The following is an 8,857-nucleotide window of genomic DNA, read 5'->3' on the forward strand; positions in this document are numbered from 1 at the left end:
CCACACACACACACACGCACAGCCCGTACACACAGCCCACACACACACAAACACACAGCCCACACACACACACACACACACGCACAGCCCACACACACACACGCACAGCCCACACACACACACACACACATGCACAGCCCACACACACACACACGCACAGCCCGTACACACAGCCCACACACACACAAACACACAGCCCACACACACACACACACGCACAGCCCACACACACACACGCACAGCCCACACACACACACACACATGCACAGCCCACACACACACACACGCACAGCCCGTACACGCAGCCCACACACACACACACACACAGCCCACACACACACACACACACAGCCCACACACACACACACATGCACAGCCCACACGCACACACACACACACACACACAGCCCACACACACACACACACACACAGCCCACACACACAGAGCACACGCACAGCCTACACACACACGCGCACAGCCCACACACACACACACACACACACAGCCCACACACACAGAGCATACGCACAGCCCACACACACACAGCCCACACACGCACAGCCCACACACACACAGCACACACACACACAGCACACGCACAGCCCACACACACACACACACACACAGCCCACACACACACACCACAAGCACAGCCCACACACACGCACACACACACAGCCCACACACACACAGCCCACACACACACACAGCCCACACACACACACACACACACACAACAATCCCACCCCCCACACACACACCAACCTCCACACACCAACCCCACCCCCCATCCACCCACATACCTCCCCACACACACACCAACCTCCCCACACACACACCAACCTCCACACAACAACCCCACCCCCCCACACACACACCAACCCCACCCCCCACACACACACCAACCCCACCCCCAACACACACACCAACCCCACCCCCCACACACACACACCAACCTACACACACACACACACCACCTCCCACACACACACATACAAACCGCCCCCCACACACACACACATGCACCCCCCTGCACACACCCGCGCACCCCCAGATACCCCATCATAAGTGTTAGCCAAGCCAATGTGACTGTAAATATAGTGTGGACGGAGATGCAGAAACTGGAGCAGCGATAGGGCAAGGAGGTGGTATCAGGTGGGAGGGGGAGAAAGGAGGGAATGTTGTGCAATGGGGCGTATGAGAGAGTCAGTGGGGGTGGAGGACAGCGTGTCAGTGCAGAGGGCTAAGAGGTAGTATCTGGAGGCAGAGTGTTAATGCGGGCTTGGGGAGTGTATGTCATGGTGGAGTGGGAGAGAATGTCAGTGCAAGGAGGGAGGAAGAGACTGTCAGTGTTGGGAAGATACTCGGTGCTGGAGGGGAAAAAGGGAGGGAGAGTCGGTGCTGGAAGGGAGAGTGAGGGAGACTCAGTGCTGGAGGAGAAAGAAGGAGGGAGAGTCGGTGCTGGAGGAGAAAGAGGGAGGGAGAGTCGGTGCTGGAGGAGAAAGAGGGAGGGAGAGTCGGTGCTGGAGGGGAGAGGGAGGGAGAGTCAATGCTGGAGAAGAAAGAGGGAGGGAGAGTCAGTGCTGGAGGAGAAAGAGGGAGGGAGAGTCAGTGCTAGAGGAGAAAGAGGGAAGGAGAGACGGTGCTGGAGGGGAAAGAGGGAGGGAGAGTCAGTGCTGGAGGAGAAAGAGGGACGGAGAGTCGGTGCTGGAGGAGAAAGAGGGAGGGAGAGTCGGTGCTGGAGGAGAAAGAGGGAGGGAGAGTCAGTTCTGGACGAGAAAGAGGGAGGGAGAGTCGGTGCTGGAGGAGAAAGAGGGAGGGAGAGTCGGTGCTGGAGGAGAAAGAGGGAGGGAGAGTCGGTGCTGGAGGAGAAAGAGGGATGGAGAGTCGGTGCTGGAGGAGAAAGAGGGAGGGAATGTCAGTGCTGGAGGAGAAAGAGGGAGGGAGAGTCGGTGCTGGAGGAGAATGAGGGACGGAGAGTCGGTGCTGGAGGAGAAAGGGAGGGAGAGTCGGTGCTGGAGGAGAAAGAGGGAGGGAGAGTCGGTGCTGGAGGAGAAAGAGGGAGGGAGAGTCGGTGCTGGAGGAGAAAGAGGGATGGAGAGTCGGTGCTGGAGGAGAAAGAGGGAGGGAATGTCAGTGCTGGAGGAGAAAGAGGGAGGGAGAGTCGGTGCTGGAGGAGAATGAGGGACGGAGAGTCGGTGCTGGAGGAGAAAGGGAGGGAGAGTCAGTGCTGGAGGAGAAAGAGGGAGGGAGAGTCAGTGCTGGAGGGGAAAGAGGGAGGGAGAGTCAGTGCTGGAGGAGAAAGAGGGAGGGAGAGTCAGTGCTGGAGGGGAAAGAGGGAGGGAGAGTCGGTGCTGGAGGAGAATGAGGGAGGGAGAGTAGGTGCTGGAGGAGAATGAGGGAGGGAGAGTCAGTGCTGGAGGAGAAAGAGGAAGGGAGAGTCAGTGCTGGAGGAGAAAGAGGGAGGGAGAGTCGGTGCTGGAGGGGAAAGAGGGAGGGAGAGTCAGTGCTGGAGGAGAAAGAGGGAGGGAGAGTCAGTGCTGGAGGAGAAAGGGAGGGAGAGTCAGTGCTGGAGGAGAAAGAGGGAGGGAGAGTCAGTGCTGGAGGAGAAAGGGAGGGAGAGTCAGTGCTGGAGGAGAAAGAGGGAGGGAGAGTCGGTGCTGGAGGAGAAAGAGGGAGGGAGAGTCAGTGCTGGAGGAGAAAGAGGGAGGGAGAGTCGGTGCTGGAGGAGAAAGAGGGAGGGAGAGTCGGTGCTGGAGGAGAAAGAGGGAGGGAGAGTCGGTGCTGGAGGAGAAAGAGGGAGGGAGAGTCGGTGCTGGAGGGGAAAGAGGGAGGGAGAGTCGGTGCTGGAGGGGAAAGAGGGAGGGAGAGTCGGTGCTGGAGGGGAGATGGGCAGTGAGGAAAGACAGATGGAGGGTCGTTGCTGGAGAAGAGGGAGGGAGGGTCGGACCTGGAGGGGAGGGGGAGGGTCAGTGCTGGAGGAGGGGGGCGGGGAGAGTTGGCACTGGAGGGGGGAGAGAGAGAGTCAGGGTGGACGGGGAGAGAGGGTGTCAGTGCAGGGGCTACAGGGAGTGCTAATATAAATGAAAAATCTTCAGTAAGCCAATGAGGGGCAGGGGCAGATGTCGATAGCAGAGCAGTAAAGTTTACCATTTTCTTGGATTAGTTCTGTCGTTTGAAATCCCAAACATGAAATGATTGATGGTGTATATGAAACCAGGTGATGCTGATGTTGAAAAGGAGACATCTATTCTTCGGACTCCCAAATGGTGGGAGAGAGTTTAAACCCTAAGTCAGTACCCACAGATTGTAATGATACTGTGTACTGCACACCAAGACCCACTTGCAAATAAAAAAGTTGTGCTTATGTTGAACACCTTCGTTCTGTTTTTATTTCTGATTTCCAGCCTCTGCAGTATTTTCCTGTTTTCTCGAGGTGTTTCAATGTTTGATCTACATTGTACCTTGGAGCAGAATGGTTAAGGCGAACAGCATAATTGTTCAATGCCAGTGAGGAAAGAATGGATCATTTCTGTGTCAAATGGCTGATTGTTATCTGCAAGGTTGCTTGTGAAAGAAGCAAAATGACTGATGTATGTTGACCATGTGTGATTAATGTAAACTTCAGTGGCTAGTATAATAAATACAGGCAGTGCAGTTCATGTCAGTGGTGTAGACAGGATGTTAAGCTAGAGGGGCTGTCAAAAACGCTGGTCTATAATGGAGCCAAGGGTAGAGAAGTGAGGAAGTCCTGGTTGTGGTCAGTATCTTCGAAATGCACCACGTGGACTGTTTATAGAATCTAAAAAGCACAGGAGGCCATTCGGCTCGTCGTATCTGGGTTGGTTCAGTGAAAATGTTGTCGAGTTTCATCCCACTTCTCAGCTTTTGAACCCACCAACCTGCAAATTTGTTTTCTTCAGATAACGAGAGGTACTGACGAGATTGATCTATAGAGAGCCTGCATGGACTCAATGGGCTGAATGGCCTCAGTGCTGTTGTGACCCTACAGGGGCATACACAATTAAGATTACTTTGATTTAATTCCATCTCCCTTTCAGATATTGCATTTCAAAGCTAACTTGGCTGAGGAGTGGATCTTCCAACCCCCCTCCTCCTCCTCCTCGTTTTACAAAAATTTCTTCCATGGAACATGGGCCTCGCTGGCTGGGCCCAGCATTTATTGCCCATCCCTAATCGCCCCTTGAGAAGGTGGTGGTGAGCTACCTTTTTGAACCGCTGCAGTCCATGTGGTGTACGTACACTCAGAGTGCTGTTAGGGAGGGAGTTCCAGGATTTTGTCCGTGTGGTGTAGGTACACCCACAGTGCTGTTAGGGAGGGAGTTCCAGGATTTTGTCCATGTGGTGTAGGTGCACCCACAGTGCTGTTAGGGAGGGAGATCCAGGATTTTGTCCGTGTGGTGTAGGTACACCCACAGTGCTGTTAGGGAGAGAGTCCCTGGATTTTGTCCGTGTGGTGTAGGTACACCCACAGTGCTGTTAGGGAGGGAGTTCCAGGATTTTGTCCATGTGGTGTAGGTACACCCACAGTGCCTTTAGGGAGGGAGTTCCATGATCTTGTCCCTGTGGTGTAGGTACACCCACAGTGCTGTTAGGGAGGGAGTTCCAGGATTTTGTCCCTGTGGAGTAGGTACACCCAGGGCGCTGTTAGGGAGGGAGTTCCAGGATTTTGTCCGTGTGGTGTAGGTACACCCCCAGTGCTGTTAGGGAGGGAGTTCCAGGATTTTGTCCCTGTGGTGTAGGTACACCCACAGTGTTGTTAAGGAGGGAATTCCAGGATTATGTCCGTGTGGTTTAGGTACACCCACAGTGCTATTAGGGAGGGAGTTCAGGGATTTTGTCGGTGCGGAGTAGGTACACCGCAGCGCTGTTAGGGACGGAGTTCCAGGATTTTGTCCGTGTGGTGTAGGTACACCCACAGTGCTGTTAGGGAGGTATTTCCAGGATTTTGTCCCTGTGGTGTAGGTAATTCCACAGTGCTGTTAGGGAGGGAGTTCCAGGATTTTGTCCCTGTGGTGTAGGTACACCCACAGTGCTGTTAGGGAGGGAGTTCCAGGATTTTGTCCCTGTGGTGTAGGTACACCCACAGTGCTGTTAGGGAGGGAGTTCCAGGATTTTGTCCCTGTGGTGTAGGTACACCCATGGCGCTGTTAGGGAGGGAGTTCCAGGATTTTGTCCCTGTGGTGTAGGTACACCCACAGTGCTGTTAGGGAGAAGTTCCAGGATTAGGTCCGTGTGGTGTAGGTACATCCACGGTGCTGTTAGGGAGTGAGTTCCAGGATATTGTCCGTGTGGTGTAGGTACTCCCACAGTGCTGTTAGGGAGGGAGTTCCACTATTTTGTCCGTGTGGTGTAGGTACACCCAGAGTGCTGTTAGGGAGGGAGTTCCAGGATTAGGTCCGAGTGGTGTAGGTACACCCACAGTGCTGTTAGGGAGGGAGTTCCAGGATTTTGTTGGTGCGGTGTAGGTACACCCACAGTGCAGTTAGAGAGGGAGTTCCAGGATTTTGTCGGTGCGATGTAGGTACACCCACAGTGCTGTTAGGGTGGAAGTTCCAGGATTTTGTCCGTGTGGTGTAGGTACACCCACAGTGCTGCTGTTAGGGAGGGAGATCCAGGATTTTGTCCGTGTGGTGTAGGTACACCCACAGTGCTGTTAGGGAGGGATTTCCAGGATTTTGTCCCTGTGGTGTAGGTACACCCACAGTGCTATTAGGGAGGGAGATCCAGGATTTTGTCCGTGTGGTGTAGGTACACCCCCAGCGCTGTTAGGGACGGAGTTCCAGGATTTTGTCCCTGTGGTGTAGGTACACCCACAGTGTTGTTAAGGAGGGAATTCCAGGATTTTGTCCCTGTGGTGTAGGTACACCCACAGTGTAGTTAAGGAGGGAATTCCAGGATTATGTCCGTGTGGTTTAGGTACACCCACAGTGATATTAGGGAGGGAGTTCAGGGATTTTGTCGGTGCGGTGTAGGTACACCCACAGTGCTGTTAGGGAGGGATTTCCAGGATATTGTCCATATGGTGTAGGTACTCCCACAGTGCTGTTAGGGAGGGAGTTCCAAGATTTTGTCCGTGTGGTGTAGGTACACCCACAGTGCTGTTAGGGAGGGAGTTCCAGGATTTTGTCCCTGTGGTGTAGGTACACCCACAGTGTTGTTAGGGAGTGAATTCCAGGATTATGTCCGTGTGGTTTAGGTACACCCACAGTGCTATTAGGGAGGGAGTTCAGGGATTTTGTCGGTGCGATGTAGGTACACCCACAATGCTGTCAGGGAGGGAGTTCCAGGATTTTGTCCGTGTGGTGTAGGTACACCCACAGTGCTGTTAGGGACGGACTTCCAGGATTTTGTCCGTGTGGTGTAGGTACACCCACAGTGCTGTTAGGGAGGGAGTTCCAGGATTTTGTCCCAGTGGTGTAGGTACACCCACAGTGCTGTTAGGGAGGGAGTTCCAGGATTTTGTCCCTGTGGTGTAGGTACACCCACAGTGCTGTTAGGGAGGGAGTTCCAGGATTTTGTCCCTGTGCTGTAGGTACACCCATGGCGCTGTTAGGGAGGGAGTTCCAGGATTTTGTCCCTGTGGTGTAGGTACACCCACAGTGCTATTAGGGAGGGAGATCCAGGATTTTGTCCGTGTGGTGTAGGTACACCCACAGTGCTGTTAGGGAGGGAGTTCCAGGATTTTGTCCCTGTGATGTAGGTACACCCACAGTGCTGTTAGGGAGGGAGTTCCAGGATTTTGTCCCTGTGGTGTAGGTACACCCACAGTGCTATTAGGGAGGGAGATCCAGGATTTTGTCCGTGTGGTGTAGGTACACCCCCAGCGCTGTTAGGGAGGGAGTTCCAGGATTTTGTCCCTGTGGTGTAGGAACACCCACAGTGTTGTTAAGGAGGGAATTCCAGGATTATGTCCGTGTGGTTTAGGTACACCCACAGTGCTATTAGGGAGGGAGTTCAGGGATTTTGTCGGTGCGGTGTAGGTACACCCACAATGCTGTTAGGGAGGGAGTTCCAGGATTTTGTCCGTGTGGTGTAGGTACACCACAGCGCTGTTAGGGACGGAGTTCCAGGATTTTGTCCGTGTGGTGTAGGTACACCCATGGCGCTGTTAGGGAGGTATTTCCAGGATTTTGTCCCTGTGGTGTAGGTACACCCACAGTGCTGTTAGGGAGGGAGTTCCAGGATTTTGTCCCTGTGGTGTAGGTACACCCACAGTGCTATTAGGGAGGGAGATCCAGGAATTTGTCCGTGTGGTGTAGGTACACCCCCAGTGCTGTTAGGGAGGGAGTTCCAGGATTTTGTCCCTGTGGTGTAGGTACACCCACAGTGTTGTTAAGGAGGGAATTCCAGGCTTATGTCCGTGTGGTTTAGGTACACCCACAGTGCTATTAGGGAGGGAGTTCAGGGATTTTGTCGGTGCGGTGTAGGTACACCCACAGTGCTGTTAGGGAGGGAGATCCAGGATTTTGTCTGTGTGGTGTAGGTACACCCCCCGTGCTGTTAGAGAGGGAGTTCCAGGATTTTGTCCATGTGGTGTAGGTACACCCACAGTGTTGTTAAGGAGGGAATTCCAGGATTATGTCCGTGTGGTTTAGGTACACCCACAGTGCTATTAGGGAGGGAGTTCAGGGATTTTGTCGGTGCGGTGTAGGTACACCCACAGTGCTGTTAGGGAAAGAGTTCCAGGATTATGTCCCTGTGGTGTAGGTAATTCCACAGTGCTGTTAGGGAGGGAGTTCCAGGATTTTGTCCCTGTGGTGTAGGTACACCCACAGTGCTGTTAGGGAGGGAGTTCCAGGATTTTGTCCCTGTGGTGTAGGTACACCCACAGTGCTGTTAGGGAGGGAGTTCCACGATTTTGTCCGTGTGGTGTAGGTACATCCACGGTGCTGTTAGGGAGTGAGTTCCAGGATATTGTCCGTGTGGTGTAGGTACTCCCACAGTGCTGTTAGGGAGGGAGTTCCACGATTTTGTCCGTGTGGTGTAGGTACACCCAGAGTGCTGTTAGGGAGGGAGTTCCAGGATTAGGTCCGAGTGGTGTAGGTACACCCACAGTGCTGTTAGGGAGGGAGTTCCAGGATTTTGTCCCTGTGGTGTAGGTACACCCACAGTGCAGTTAGAGAGGGAGTTCCAGGATTTTGTCGGTGCGATGTAGGTACACCCACAGTGCTGTTAGGGTGGAAGTTCCAGGATTTTGTCCGTGTGGTGTAGGTACACCCACAGTGCTGTTAGGGAGGGAGATCCAGGATTTTGTCCGTGTGGTGTAGGTACACCCACAGTGCTGTTAGGGAGGGATTTCCAGGATTTTGTCCCTGTGGTGTAGGTACACCCACAGTGCTATTAGGGAGGGAGATCCAGGATTTTGTCCGTGTGGTGTAGGTACACCCCCAGCGCTGTTAGGGAGGGAGTTCCAGGATTTTGTCCCTGTGGTGTAGGTACACCCACAGTGTTGTTAAGGAGGGAATTCCAGGATTTTGTCCCTGTGGTGTAGGTACACCCACAGTGTAGTTAAGGAGGGAATTCCAGGATTATGTCCGTGTGGTTTAGGTACACCCACAGTGCTATTAGGGAGGGAGTTCAGGGATTTTGTCGGTGCGGTGTAGGTACACCCACAGTGCTGTTAGGGAGGGAGTTCCAGGATATTGTCCATATGGTGTAGGTACTCCCACAGTGCTGTTAGGGAGGGAGTTCCACGATTTTGTCCGTGTGGTGTAGGTACACCCACAGTGCTGTTAGGGAGGGAGTTCCAGGATTTTGTTGGTGCGGTGTAGGGACACCCACAGTGTTGTTAGGGAGTGAATTCCAGGATTATGTCCGTGTGGTTTAGGTACA

The sequence above is a fragment of the Carcharodon carcharias genome, unplaced genomic scaffold (genome assembly GCF_017639515.1).
Source record: "Carcharodon carcharias isolate sCarCar2 unplaced genomic scaffold, sCarCar2.pri scaffold_985_ctg1, whole genome shotgun sequence".
Lineage (NCBI taxonomy): Eukaryota > Metazoa > Chordata > Chondrichthyes > Lamniformes > Lamnidae > Carcharodon > Carcharodon carcharias.